Genomic DNA, 14,096 nt, shown 5'->3' with positions numbered 1-14,096 from the left:
GACACGTGTTTCTGGCTTTCGGCCGTCATCAGCAGAGAGAAAATATATCTGAAGGGGTTGCTTGAAGTGCCGCCGAATGTCTTCACAGGTTTTTGTACCACTCAGTAGGCGAACAGGTGCATCACCAGAGCTCGTCAGCTCGTAGGCTCACGGGAGCCGTCAATTAGACACACAAAAAAAGGGAGCACACTGCCTCACACTCCAGCATAAAATAGCCCCTATGCATCATGGTAAATGCAGTCATTTGATTTAAATATAGAGAAATTTTTCAAAAAGTCTTTCACCTTAAGTAGGTGCAGCAAGTGCTGTATCTCTGGACACGTGTTTCTGGCTTTCGGCCGTCATCAGCAGAGAGAAAATATATCTGAAGGGGTTGCTTGAAGTGCCGCCGAATGTCTTCACAGGTTTTTGTACCACTCAGTAGGCGAACAGGTGCATCACCAGAGCTCGTCAGCTCGTAGGCTCACGGGAGCCGTCAATTAGACACACAAAAAAAGGGAGCACACTGCCTCACACTCCAGCATAAAATAGCCCCTATGCATCATGGTAAATGCAGTCATTTGATTTAAATATAGAGAAATTTTTCAAAAAGTCTTTCACCTTAAGTAGGTGCAGCAAGTGCTGTATCTCTGGACACGTGTTTCTGGCTTTCGGCCGTCATCAGCAGAGAGAAAATATATCTGAAGGGGTTGCTTGAAGTGCCGCCGAATGTCTTCACAGGTTTTTGTACCACTCAGTAGGCGAACAGGTGCATCACCAGAGCTCGTCAGCTCGTAGGCTCACGGGAGCCGTCAATTAGACACACAAAAAAAGGGAGCACACTGCCTCACACTCCAGCATAAAATAGCCCCTATGCATCATGGTAAATGCAGTCATTTGATTTAAATATAGAGAAATTTTTCAAAAAGTCTTTCACCTTAAGTAGGTGCAGCAAGTGCTGTATCTCTGGACACGTGTTTCTGGCTTTCGGCCGTCATCAGCAGAGAGAAAATATATCTGAAGGGGTTGCTTGAAGTGCCGCCGAATGTCTTCACAGGTTTTTGTACCACTCAGTAGGCGAACAGGTGCATCACCAGAGCTCGTCAGCTCGTAGGCTCACGGGAGCCGTCAATTAGACACACAAAAAAAGGGAGCACACTGCCTCACACTCCAGCATAAAATAGCCCCTATGCATCATGGTAAATGCAGTCATTTGATTTAAATATAGAGAAATTTTTCAAAAAGTCTTTCACCTTAAGTAGGTGCAGCAAGTGCTGTATCTCTGGACACGTGTTTCTGGCTTTCGGCCGTCATCAGCAGAGAGAAAATATATCTGAAGGGGTTGCTTGAAGTGCCGCCGAATGTCTTCACAGGTTTTTGTACCACTCAGTAGGCGAACAGGTGCATCACCAGAGCTCGTCAGCTCGTAGGCTCACGGGAGCCGTCAATTAGACACACAAAAAAAGGGAGCACACTGCCTCACACTCCAGCATAAAATAGCCCCTATGCATCATGGTAAATGCAGTCATTTGATTTAAATATAGAGAAATTTTTCAAAAAGTCTTTCACCTTAAGTAGGTGCAGCAAGTGCTGTATCTCTGGACACGTGTTTCTGGCTTTCGGCCGTCATCAGCAGAGAGAAAATATATCTGAAGGGGTTGCTTGAAGTGCCGCCGAATGTCTTCATAGGTTTTTGTACCACTCAGTAGGCGAACAGGTGCATCACCAGAGCTCGTCAGCTCGTAGGCTCACGGGAGCCGTCAATTAGACACACAACACAAAACGAAGTGACTGCATTTACCATGATGCATTGGGGCTAACTTTTTGCTGGAGTGTGAGGCAGTGTGCTCCCTTTTTTCTTTTTGTCCAATGACTGTTCCCTTGAGCTGACGAGCTCTGGTGAGGCACCTGTGCGCCAGTTAGTGGTACATAAACCTGAGAAGACTTTTGGCGGCATTTCAAGCAACCCCACAGACTTGGCTGCTCTCTGCTGATGACGGGCTAAACCTACAAACACGTGTCCAGAGATACACAGCACTTGCTGCACCTACTTAGGTGAAAGACTTTTGATTACTTTTTCAACACAAAACGAAGTGACTGCATTTACCATGATGCATTGGGGCTAACTTTTTGCTGGAGTGTGAGGCAGTGTGCTCCCTTTTTTCTTTTTGTCCAATGACTGTTCCCTTGAGCTGACGAGCTCTGGTGAGGCACCTGTGCGCCAGTGAGTGGTACATAAACCTGAGAAGACTTTTGGCGGCATTTCAAGCAACCCCACAGACTTGGCTGCTCTCTGCTGATGACGGGCTAAACCTAGAAACACGTGTCCAGAGATACACAGCACTTGCTGCACCTACTTAGGTGAAAGACTTTTGATTACTTTTTCAACACAAAACGAAGTGACTGCATTTACCATGATGCATTGGGGCTAACTTTTTGCTGGAGTGTGAGGCAGTGTGCTCCCTTTTTTCTTTTTGTCCAATGACTGTTCCCTTGAGCTGACGAGCTCTGGTGAGGCACCTGTGCGCCAGTGAGTGGTACATAAACCTGAGAAGACTTTTGGCGGCATTTCAAGCAACCCCACAGACTTGGCTGCTCTCTGCTGATGACGGGCTAAACCTAGAAACACGTGTCCAGAGATACACAGCACTTGCTGCACCTACTTAGGTGAAAGACTTTTGATTACTTTTTCAACACAAAACGAAGTGACTGCATTTACCATGATGCATTGGGGCTAACTTTTTGCTGGAGTGTGAGGCAGTGTGCTCCCTTTTTTCTTTTTGTCCAATGACTGTTCCCTTGAGCTGACGAGCTCTGGTGAGGCACCTGTGCGCCAGTGAGTGGTACATAAACCTGAGAAGACTTTTGGCGGCATTTCAAGCAACCCCACAGACTTGGCTGCTCTCTGCTGATGACGGGCTAAACCTAGAAACATGTGTCCAGAGATACACAGCACTTGCTGCACCTACTTAGGTGAAAGACTTTTGATTACTTTTTCAACACAAAACGAAGTGACTGCATTTACCATGATGCATTGGGGCTAACTTTTTGCTGGAGTGTGAGGCAGTGTGCTCCCTTTTTTCTTTTTGTCCAATGACTGTTCCCTTGAGCTGACGAGCTCTGGTGAGGCACCTGTGCGCCAGTGAGTGGTACATAAACCTGAGAAGACTTTTGGCGGCATTTCAAGCAACCCCACAGACTTGGCTGCTCTCTGCTGATGACGGGCTAAACCTAGAAACACGTGTCCAGAGATACACAGCACTTGCTGCACCTACTTAGGTGAAAGACTTTTGATTACTTTTTCAACACAAAACGAAGTGACTGCATTTACCATGATGCATTGGGGCTAACTTTTTGCTGGAGTGTGAGGCAGTGTGCTCCCTTTTTTCTTTTTGTCCAATGACTGTTCCCTTGAGCTGACGAGCTCTGGTGAGGCACCTGTGCGCCAGTGAGTGGTACATAAACCTGAGAAGACTTTTGGCGGCATTTCAAGCAACCCCACAGACTTGGCTGCTCTCTGCTGATGACGGGCTAAACCTAGAAACACGTGTCCAGAGATACACAGCACTTGCTGCACCTACTTAGGTGAAAGACTTTTGATTACTTTTTCAACACAAAACGAAGTGACTGCATTTACCATGATGCATTGGGGCTAACTTTTTGCTGGAGTGTGAGGCAGTGTGCTCCCTTTTTTCTTTTTGTCCAATGACTGTTCCCTTGAGCTGACGAGCTCTGGTGAGGCACCTGTGCGCCAGTGAGTGGTACATAAACCTGAGAAGACTTTTGGCGGCATTTCAAGCAACCCCACAGACTTGGCTGCTCTCTGCTGATGACGGGCTAAACCTAGAAACACGTGTCCAGAGATACACAGCACTTGCTGCACCTACTTAGGTGAAAGACTTTTGATTACTTTTTCAACACAAAACGAAGTGACTGCATTTACCATGATGCATTGGGGCTAACTTTTTGCTGGAGTGTGAGGCAGTGTGCTCCCTTTTTTCTTTTTGTCCAATGACTGTTCCCTTGAGCTGACGAGCTCTGGTGAGGCACCTGTGCGCCAGTGAGTGGTACATAAACCTGAGAAGACTTTTGGCGGCATTTCAAGCAACCCCACAGACTTGGCTGCTCTCTGCTGATGACGGGCTAAACCTAGAAACACGTGTCCAGAGATACACAGCACTTGCTGCACCTACTTAGGTGAAAGACTTTTGATTACTTTTTCAACACAAAACGAAGTGACTGCATTTACCATGAATCATTGGGGCTAACTTTTTGCTGGAGTGTGAGGCAGTGTGCTCCCTTTTTTCTTTTTGTCCAATGACTGTTCCCTTGAGCTGACGAGCTCTGGTGAGGCACCTGTGCGCCAGTGAGTGGTACATAAACCTGAGAAGACTTTTGGCGGCATTTCAAGCAACCCCACAGACTTGGCTGCTCTCTGCTGATGACGGGCTAAACCTAGAAACACGTGTCCAGAGATACACAGCACTTGCTGCACCTACTTAGGTGAAAGACTTTTGATTACTTTTTCAACACAAAACGAAGTGACTGCATTTACCATGATGCATTGGGGCTAACCTTTTGCTGGAGTGTGAGGCAGTGTGCTCCCTTTTTTCTTTTTGTCCAATGACTGTTCCCTTGAGCTGACGAGCTCTGGTGAGGCACCTGTGCGCCAGTGAGTGGTACATAAACCTGAGAAGACTTTTGGCGGCATTTCAAGCAACCCCACAGACTTGGCTGCTCTCTGCTGATGACGGGCTAAACCTAGAAACACGTGTCCAGAGATACACAGCACTTGCTGCACCTACTTAGGTGAAAGACTTTTGATTACTTTTTCAACACAAAACGAAGTGACTGCATTTACCATGATGCATTGGGGCTAACTTTTTGCTGGAGTGTGAGGCAGTGTGCTCCCTTTTTTCTTTTTGTCCAATGACTGTTCCCTTGAGCTGACGAGCTCTGGTGAGGCACCTGTGCGCCAGTGAGTGGTACATAAACCTGAGAAGACTTTTGGCGGCATTTCAAGCAACCCCACAGACTTGGCTGCTCTCTGCTGATGACGGGCTAAACCTAGAAACACGTGTCCAGAGATACACAGCACTTGCTGCACCTACTTAGGTGAAAGACTTTTGATTACTTTTTCAACACAAAACGAAGTGACTGCATTTACCATGATGCATTGGGGCTAACTTTTTGCTGGAGTGTGAGGCAGTGTGCTCCCTTTTTTCTTTTTGTCCAATGACTGTTCCCTTGAGCTGACGAGCTCTGGTGAGGCACCTGTGCGCCAGTGAGTGGTACATAAACCTGAGAAGACTTTTGGCGGCATTTCAAGCAACCCCACAGACTTGGCTGCTCTCTGCTGATGACGGGCTAAACCTAGAAACACGTGTCCAGAGATACACAGCACTTGCTGCACCTACTTAGGTGAAAGACTTTTGATTACTTTTTCAACACAAAACGAAGTGACTTCATTTACCATGATGCATTGGGGCTAACTTTTTGCTGGAGTGTGAGGCAGTGTGCTCCCTTTTTTCTTTTTGTCCAATGACTGTTCCCTTGAGCTGACGAGCTCTGGTGAGGCACCTGTGCGCCAGTGAGTGGTACATAAACCTGAGAAGACTTTTGGCGGCATTTCAAGCAACCCCACAGACTTGGCTGCTCTCTGCTGATGACGGGCTAAACCTAGAAACACGTGTCCAGAGATACACAGCACTTGCTGCACCTACTTAGGTGAAAGACTTTTGATTACTTTTTCAACACAAAACGAAGTGACTGCATTTACCATGATGCATTGGGGCTAACTTTTTGCTGGAGTGTGAGGCAGTGTGCTCCCTTTTTTCTTTTTGTCCAATGACAAGTCCTATCCTCACCGCTGATCACCAATGTTAGAAATGGGGTCTTTGGTTGGCAGTCAGGTTGCCCTCTGTCCAAGCAAGGACCCTCACTCTAGTCAGGGTGAGTCACACACAATCCAAATTATCCTGTGCCCACCCTCTGGTAGCTTGGCACTGAGCTGTCAGGCTTAACTTAGAAGGCAATGTGTAAAGTATTTGTGCAATAAATCATACAATAACACCATTTAGCACCACAAAAATACACCACACAGTGTTTAGAAAAATATATAATATTTATCTGGATATTTGCAGGTCAAAATCGATCAAAGATGCCATAAGAAAATGTAAGGCTATCACTGGAAAGTGATATAAAGGCGGTCATTACAACATTGGCGGTAAAAGTCGATTACCGCCGTGCAGAAGACCGCCACCACACCGCTGTGGAATTCCACCACAGCTATTATGACCCACAGCTCAGAATCTGCCAAAATTCAGACACCCACACAAGTCCGCCACACCAAAGGTCAGTGATAAACTGGCGAAAACAAAACCTCCACCCTCATGCCAACAGAAATACGCCCGCACTATCACGACACACGAATCCACGCGGCGGTCTTTCAACCGCGGTATTCCATTGGTGGTACACACCGCCGCGCTCAAAATACACACACTCCTACAAAACACAGCCACATTGGACAATTCCAAATACACACACCTGATAAACATACACACACCACTCCCACACACCCAATACACTATAAAACACACACCCACATCACCCACAAACCCTTACGACAACAAATCACGAACGAAAGCCAGAGAGAGACACCACCATCAACAACACTAGCATCCACAGGCACACAACACCATCACCCACATAACTTCCACGCACCTCACACAACACCCCACTACATGTCAGCACACTTATCACCCCACACACCACCCCACACATCACCTACACCACCCCATGGCACGGCAACGACACCCCAGGTTCTCGGAGGAGGATTTCAGGGTCATGGTGGAGGAAATTGTCCAGATAGAACCACAGCTATTCGGATCACAGGTGCAGCACACCTCCATTGCAAGGAAGATGGAGCTATGGCGAAGAATAGTGGACAGGGTCAACGCAGTGGGACAGCACCCGAGAAATCGGGAGGACATCAGGAAGAGGTGGAACGACCTACGGGGGAAGGTGCGTTCCGTGGTCTCCAGACACCACCTGCCGGTTCAGCGGACTGGCGACGAACCCCCACCTCCTCCCCCACAACTAACAACATGGGATGAGTAGGTCTTGGAGATTCTGCATCCTGAGGGCCTCGCAGGAGTAGATGGAGGAATGGACTCTGGTAAGTGAAACTTTAACTACTTCATCCCCCACCCACCTGCATGCTATCACTTACACCCACCCTCGCCCTCACCCCCATCACTCCTACTCCTCACAAATGTCCCACTATCACAAACCACACATCCTAACACCAAGCCCTGCATGCAACACCAAAGCATGGACACACATCACTAAAGCATGCATACTGCACATACCCATACACCCCCCTAAACCATCATCACACAAGGTCCCACACAGGAATGCTAGCACTGGGGTACACGGTCACCCACCCATTACACACCTTGACACACACAGATGCAATAATCATGCCTTTATACCCCTGCAGGACCCCCTACCCAACGTCACCGGACAGGAGGGTCCACACATGTCCACACCACCAACAGAAGAGGCCCACAGTGATGACAGCACCTCTGTCCAACTGGATCTAGATGACCAGCCCGGCCCATCGAGGACCCATGGACAGTCGGTTCCCCACACCCAGTCTCAGGCCACTATAGAGCTTCCCCCCTCTGGAAACACCAGCACAGCACCCACCCAGCGGGCCCATACCTCCGTCCCCAGGACACATCAATCAGCAGTGTGTCCACCACTACAGGGAACCCAGGCTAACCCACCACCCCAACAACAACAGGGACCTGGGGGCAGTGGTAGTGGGCACACGGTCCAGGGGACGGAGGCCCAGGAACACAGGGGAACTGGGAGGGCTGCTGTGCGACAGGGGGCGGACAGGCCCAGGGAACCCACTCTCCACAAGGCCCTCTCCTCCATCATGGGAACCTACCAACACTCCCAGGAGATGATGGCAACGGTACTGGGCAAGTTTCAGGAGACCCAGCGCCTGCAGGAGGAACAGTATATGGGCTTCAGGGAGGAACTCAGAACCATCAATTCCACCCTGGGCACCATCGTAGGGGTGCTGAAGGAAGTACTCAACACCAGGAGGGACACTGTGGCACTACAAGGGACCCCTGACACTAGCCTGGATGATGAACTGCCCACCACCTCTGCCGGCGTGAGTGGACAGGAGGCACCGCCACAGGACCACCACACCAGCACCCCACCTGCCTGCAGAGGGAGAACCACCTCGCAAACGGTCCCTGAGATCCAGGAACAAGACAGAGAACGATGCCAAGACCCCCGCCAAGAAATGAGACCACCCTGATTGTCATCCTACTGTCCCATTTTGTCACCCTGTCCATCCTTAAACTGCCCCAGCTCCACTTCCTATGCCCATTTGGGCAATGCACCTGTGAGACTAATAGACTGGACTCTGCCATGGACATTCCTCCGCCATCACCCCTCACCATTTTGCTACCCCCTCCAATTTTGAGCACTAAAATAAACACCCTTAAAGCACAAAACAATCTGGAGTCTGTCTGTGATTTCGGAATGCTGTATTAGCAATAACTGTGGCAAAAAGCTCCTTCATTTGTAATGTCAACATACCTATGTCATGCAGCTCTAGTCCATGATGAATCAAAGCAAATGTCACACTGTGGGACCCAGATCTGTGAAATCGTAAGGGAAAGTGACAACTCAGTGACCATACACTGGGTGAAAAAGACAGACAGTAGAGAGGTAGTAGTGTATAAGTACATGTAGTAGGCAGGTTTGTATTCTTACCTGTGTATCACTGGAATAATTGCTGGATCACTGAGTCCCTGTTGTCCATGTCTTCTTCCTCTACTTCCTCGTCTTCACTGTCCACAGCCTCCACAGCTGAAACAACACCGCCATCTGGACCATCCTCCCACAGAAAGGGCACCTGTCGTCGCAAAGCCAAGTTGTGAAGCATAAAGCAGGCCACGATGATCTGGCACACCTTCTTTGGTGAGTAGAATAGGGATCCACCTGTCATATGGAGGCACCTGAACCTCGCCTTCAGGAGGCTGAAGGTGCGTTCGATCACCCTCCTGGTTCCCCCATGTGCCTCATTGTGGCGTTCCTCTGCCCTTGTCCTGGGATTCCTCACTGGGGTCGGTAGTCATGACAGGTTGGGGTAACCAGAGTCACCTGCAAATAGCGAGGGATAACTGTAAGACACACACTAACCTGGAGGGATATCCCCAGACCCAGACAACCATTCCCACTGACTAGCTTCCAGGTGCCCATCTAATAGCCACACACGGTGCCTCTGGAGTTGACCCATCACATAAGGGATGCTGCTATTCCGCAGGATGTAAGCGTCATGCACTGAGCCAGGGAACATGGCATTCACATGGGAGATGTACTGGTCTGCCAAACATACCATCTGTACATTCATCGAATGATAACTCTTACGGTTTCTGTACACCTGTTCACTCCTGTGGGGGGGGAGGGGCAAAGCCACATGTGTCCCTTCAATGGCACCTATGATATTGGGGATATGTCCCAGGGCATAGAAATCACCTTTCACTGTAGGCAAATCCTCCACCTGAGGGAAAACGATGTAGCTCCGCATGTGTTTCAGCAGGGCAGACAACACTCTGGACAACACGTTGGAAAACATAGGCTGGGACATCCCTAATGCTATGGCCACTGTAGTTTGAAAAGACCCACTTGCCAGGAAAAGGAGCACTGGCAGCACCTGCACTTGAAGGGGGATTCCTGTGGGATGGCAGATAGCTGACATCAGGTCTGGCTCCAGCTGGGTACACAGTTCCTGGATTGTGGCACGGTCAAGCATGTATGTGATTATCATGTGTCTTTCCTCCATTGTCGACAGGTCCACCAACGGTCGGTACACTGGAGGATGCCACCATCTCCTCACATGTCCCAGCGGACGGTGCCTATGAAGGACAACAGCGAGCACAGAGTCAAACAACTCAGAGCTATGTACCCACAGCTTACACAGAACACCATTTATACTCAAAAAGTGGCCTGTATGTGTGTTGAGCCTAGGCCTAGGTATGTGTGACGCAGTTGAAAATGAAGCCATGTGGGCCCCTGAAATGGCGGCTGCCTGACCTCTAAAGTGGGCCAATGGGATGTGAGGTAACTGCGCTAGCGTTGTACATCGTCACGGTAGGCGGTCGAAGACCGCAGCGCAATGCTGCATTGGTTAACATTGGACCCTATGGGTCCCAGGAGCTAATGATGATGTACGCCGGCGGTGACGGTACGCACCGCCGCGGACGTGATCGCCATTTTCTATCTGTTCAATCACTCGATACCTGATCTTCGACAGGAGAGGACCTACACTGCAAGTGCTGCTGTGACCTCGGTCTGGAAAAGACAATGGCTCGAGTGTCTGGGGAAAGGGCCCCTGCCTTCACATCAGAGGAGTTGGAGAAACTCGTGGATGGGGTCCTCCCCCAGTATACGCTACTCTACGGTCCTCCAGACAAACAAGTAAGTACACTGGGAGCATGATGTATGGGCTATGCCTGTGTGGAGAGGGGTGGATGAAACGACGGTGAGTGCATGTGCCACATGGCAAGGGTAGGGATGGGGGCCAATCACTCTGACGGTGCAGATGGTAATAACTTTCTCTTCCCCCTGTACAAATCATGTAGGTCAGCGCCCACCAGAAAAAACATATTTGGCGTGCCGTCGCCAAGGACGTCCGAACCCTGGTGGTCTACCACAGACGGAGCACCCACTGCCGGAAAAGATGGGAGGACATTCGCCGCTGGAGCAAGAAGATGGCGGAGGCTCAGCTGGGATGGCCTCGCAACGTGGGAGGGGTGCCCATCTCACCATGACCCCCCTGATGTTCAGGATCCTGGCGGTGGCGTACCCGGAGTTGGATGGGCGCTTGAGGGCACCACAGCAGCCACAAGGGGGTGAGTACACTTGCATTCTGCTGACTTTGCGCGCAGTGGAGGTGTCTGGGTGGGGGAGGTGGGCTGTGGGTTTCCCTAGGCCACGGCGAGTTCCGGATGGCAAGGTCCCTCCGTAAGGCAGGCCATGTGGCACCCCACCCCACCTCTGTAGAGTGACAACTACACCTAGTCATGCCCCTGTGTCATCTATGTGTGCAGATGTCGTCCATAGCCTTGTAGGCCATTTCCCAGGAATTGAACAGTGGAGCCCAAGAGCGCGGCGCAGTGCAGTGGGCTTCTGTGTCTGTCGTGTCCGCCAACAGTAGCGGTAATGCATGCACTCAACATGCCTTTCTTCTGTCGTCGTCCCCCTTTTTGTGGTCTCTCCTGTTCTTGCGTGCATTAGCATCACCAGGCGGAGGAGCAGTGCCACCGGAGCAGGAGGGAGCTGCATCCCACATGGCCATGGAGGGCCACACTACAGACTCGGAGTTCACCAGTGGGACGGAGGGCGAGTGGAGCTCCACGGCGGGGACAGGAGCTGAGACCAGTGACACGGACTTGTCCTCTGATGGGAGCTCCCTTGTGGTGGCAGCAACATCTGTGCCCCCCCATCTACAGGTACAGCCGCCACCCCCCCCTTCCAGCACCGCCCTCCCAGCAGCCCCTCAGCCTGCGCCCCGTACCCGCTCACCCGGGAGGGTGGGCATCACCTTCCCCCCAGGCACCTCAGGCCCTGCCCCAGTCACCCCTGCTGCCCTCAGTGAGGAGGCCATTGACCTCCTCAGGACCCTCACTGTTGGGCAGTCTACCATTTGAATGCCATTCAGGGTGTAGAAAGGCAGTTGCAACAAACAAATGCATTCCTGGAGGGCATTCATTCTGGTCAGGCGGCCATTCAGCGAGCTTTTTAGGCTCTGGCCTCAGCACTGATGGCAGCCATTGTCCCTGTGTCTAGCCTCCCCCCTCCAACTTCCTCCACTCCGACCCAATCCCCTGTACCTCAGCCTATCCCAAGCACACCTACAGACCAGCATGCACACATGTCAACACACAAGGGAAGCTCAGGCAAACATAAGCACCACATATTCCACAGGCACTCACGCAAGCATCACACACAGGCAGACACACCAACATCCACTGCCTCCGCTGTGTCCCCCTCCTCATCGTCTCCCTCCTCCCTCCCTGTCTCGTCTACACTCACACCTGCATGCACTACATCTACAGCCACTACATTCCTCTCCAGCACACCCACCACCACACCCCGCTCACGTGCAGTCACCAACCCCACTACCATTCACATGTCCCCTGTGTCCTCTCCCAGTGTGTCTGTGACGCCCCCTCCGAAGATACACAAATGTAGGCACACACCCACCCAACAGCCCTCCATCTCACGACAGCCTCCAACGCATGCACCTTCACCTAAAGTCAGCAAACGAACACCTCCTACAACCACAACCTCTTCCTCCACTCCCAAACCCCCAGCTACCCGTCCCAGTGTGTCAAAAAAACTTTTCCTGTCCAACCTTGACCTCTTTCCCACACCTCCCCCACCCCGTCCGTCTCATAGATCCCGAACTAGCACCTCAGCCACAACATCTCCGGGACCAGTGCTGCCTGTAGTCACCGGAATCTGGAGTGCACCGGCCACCAGGGCAGCCAGTGTGGCACGGAGCCACAGCACAGACAGTCCCCCACCTGTGAAGCATCAGAAGTTGGCCAGTGCCTGGCGGGAGAGGGGGAAGACTCCAGCCACCAAAGCCGCTCCCAGGAGTCCCGGTGGGAGTGTGGAGTCAGCTGTGACACCTTCCAAGGTGGGGAAGGGCCACAAAAAACCCGGCAAGCCTGGGAAGAGCAGCACGGCGGAGAAGACTGCCATCATCCCCGCTGCCCAGGAGGCCACCGCCAGCACCAGCCCCGCTGCCCAGGAGGCCACCCCAGCACAAGCCCAGCTGCCCAGGAGGCCTCCGCCAGCACAAGCCCAGCTGCCCAGGAGGCCACCGCCAGCACCAGCCCAGCTGCCCAGGAGGCCACCACCAGCACCAGCCCAGCAGCCCAGGAGGCCACCGCCAGCAACAGCCCAGCTGCCCAGGAGGCCACCGCCAGCACAAGCCCAGCTGCCCAAGAGGCCACTGCCAGCACCAGCCCAGCTGCCCAGTAGGCCACCGTCAGCAGAAGGCCAGCTGCCCAGGAGGCCACGGCCAGCACAAGCCCCACTGGGTCATGAAAGACCGCCAGCAAAAGCCCCGCTGGGCCATGAAGGACCGCCAGCACAAGCCCCGCTGGGTCATGAAGGACCGCCAGCACAAGCCCCACTGGGCCATGAAGGACCGCCAGCACAAGCCCCGCTGGGCCATGAAGGACCTCCAGCACAAGCCCCGCTTGGCCATGAAGGACCGCCAGCAAAAGCCCCGCCGGGCCATGAAGAACTGCCAGCACAAGCCCCGCTGGGCCATGAAGGACCGCCAGCAGCTGAGTCCCTGAGTCCCTGACCGCTGAACAGGGCACCGCTGCCTCAAGCACCGCTGAACAGGGCACCGCCTTTTCAGGGCACCGCCGTCTCAAGCACCGCTGAACAGGGCGCCGCCGCCTCAAGCAGCGCTGAACAGGGCACCGCCGTCTCAAGCATCGCTGAACAGGGCACCACCGTCTCAAGCACCGCTGAACAGGGCACCGCTGCCTCAAGCACTGCTGAACAGGGCACCGCCACCTAAAGCACCGCTGGCCCATGAGCGGCAAGGGCACTGACGCTACTGAGTCCATCACGGGCAGAATGAAGCACTCTGGGCACAAGGCCCCCTCTAGAACCAGTGGAGAGATCCATCCACTACCTCTGTCCTTAGCAGGATGAAGCACTCTGGGCACCATGCCCCCTCCAAAACCAGTGGAGAGATTCATCCACTACCTCTGTCCTTAGCAGGATGAAGCACTCTGGGCACAAGGCCCCCTCCAGAACCAGTGGAGAGATCCATCCACTACCTCTGTCCTTAGCAGGATGAAGCACTCTGGGCACCATGCCCCCTCCAGAACCAGTGGAGACTGTTATCCACTTGAGAGACTGTGGCTTTGCACTCCCCAGGTTGGAACAGTGGGCAAACCACCCACTGTAGAGACTTGAGAGACTGTGGCTTTGCACTCCCCAGTATGGAACAGTGGGCAACCCACCCACTGTAGAGACTTAAGAGACTGTGGCTTTGA

This window comes from Pleurodeles waltl, chromosome 10 (assembly GCF_031143425.1).
Source record: "Pleurodeles waltl isolate 20211129_DDA chromosome 10, aPleWal1.hap1.20221129, whole genome shotgun sequence".
Classification (NCBI taxonomy): Eukaryota; Metazoa; Chordata; class Amphibia; order Caudata; family Salamandridae; genus Pleurodeles; species Pleurodeles waltl.
The sequence above is the reverse complement of the archived record's forward strand: the minus strand, read 5'-3'. Positions refer to the sequence as shown.